The sequence below is a fragment of the Solanum pennellii genome, chromosome 11 (assembly GCF_001406875.1).
Source record: "Solanum pennellii chromosome 11, SPENNV200".
Taxonomy (NCBI): domain Eukaryota; kingdom Viridiplantae; phylum Streptophyta; class Magnoliopsida; order Solanales; family Solanaceae; genus Solanum; species Solanum pennellii.
The window spans coordinates 53,937,037-53,938,552 of NC_028647.1; positions in this window are offsets into that span (position 1 = coordinate 53,937,037).

Consider the following 1,516-nt stretch of genomic DNA (forward strand, 5'->3'; position numbering starts at 1 on the left):
TATTGGAGACCCTTAGCAGAGGGGTCTCTGACCATCAGGACGGTCGTGCAGGACGGACCGTCGAGGGTGCGACGGTCCGTCGTAGGTATCCGTCGTAGGACACTTAGAAAAATATTGGAGACCTTTAGCAGAGGGGTCTCTGACCATTATGACGGTCGTGCAGGACGGACCGTCGTGGCTACGACGGTCCGTCACATGTATCCGTTGAAGGACGCTTGGGAATAAAATGAGAGACCCTTAGAAATAGGGTCTCTGACAACCGGAACGGTTGTGCAGGACGGATTGTCGTGAAGGCGACGGTCCGTCACATGTGTCCGTTGGGGCAGGGTGCTAGGGCTTTTGGAACGGACCATACGACGGTCCGTCGTGTGTACGACGGTCCGTCATCGGGGTCTCGTTCTGAATAACAGTGACAGAACTGGGGGTACCCTATGCATCCCCGATGAACCCACATGGTCTTGTAGTGTTTTGGACCTATATTTGTCTATCCCAACTACCTAGGAGACTAGCAATGCAAAATCACCTATGGCTAGGGTTGTCAACATGGCGAATTCGATACGCTCAAACTTACTTCTCAAATAAGAAGTAAAGCGGCCGTGTCAAGTAAATAACCCAATAGTAAGGTTGGGATCGTTCCCACGAGGAAAATAGTCTAGACTTAACTTCAACTTGTTATTACTATTGTTTGGTCAATGACTTCCTTGGAAAGTAAATAACAATAAAAAGGGGGGTTTCTAATTCTAAATGAGTGAAAATAAATAACGCAATTGAAAGAGACACTTAACAGCTTTGAATGTTGGATTTTAATCAATTAATCAAAGTAACTAGGGTTTACATGTTCCCCACAGGTTCATAACTTGATAATTCTAACTATAACAATTCTTTCCTAGTATCTTGCATGCAAATTGCATGCAAAGTGAAAAGTTATGTATTTCTAAATCCTTGGTCCGGCATCTAGAAAATCTCACTTCGCACCTTGGTCCGGCTACGTGTGTTGCTATCCTAACCCTTATCTTTACCTCATATTAAGCATCGTATTCGATATTTGACTAAGTTATTACCTCGTACCAATCAATACTAGCCTATTAGATAGTATACACTAAATCTATGTTAATAATTCTTTTCCTATTATCTACCTCCTTGGTCCGGCAAGTAGCATTAAGGCGAGTTCTAACGTTGATCATCCATTAAAAAGACTTCTAAGCGAAAGAATTATTAATACATGCAAGACACTTTTCTAGAATTGTTATTTTAGCTAGGGTTTATCTCATTATTTGCCTATGGTTCCCACAACCCTAGTTATGGAGTTTAGTTACTCATAGCCATAAACACAATATTCAAATATATTAAATAAGAATTCATGTACTTACTTCAATGAGAAAGAATAAAGTCCAAAAGATTGCTTGATTAATCACCAAAAATCACTTGCAAGAATTCTCAAAGTAATCAATAATCTCACGAAAAGTCTAATGATTATCGAGAATCTCACAATACAATGTTTACGAATACGGAGTTT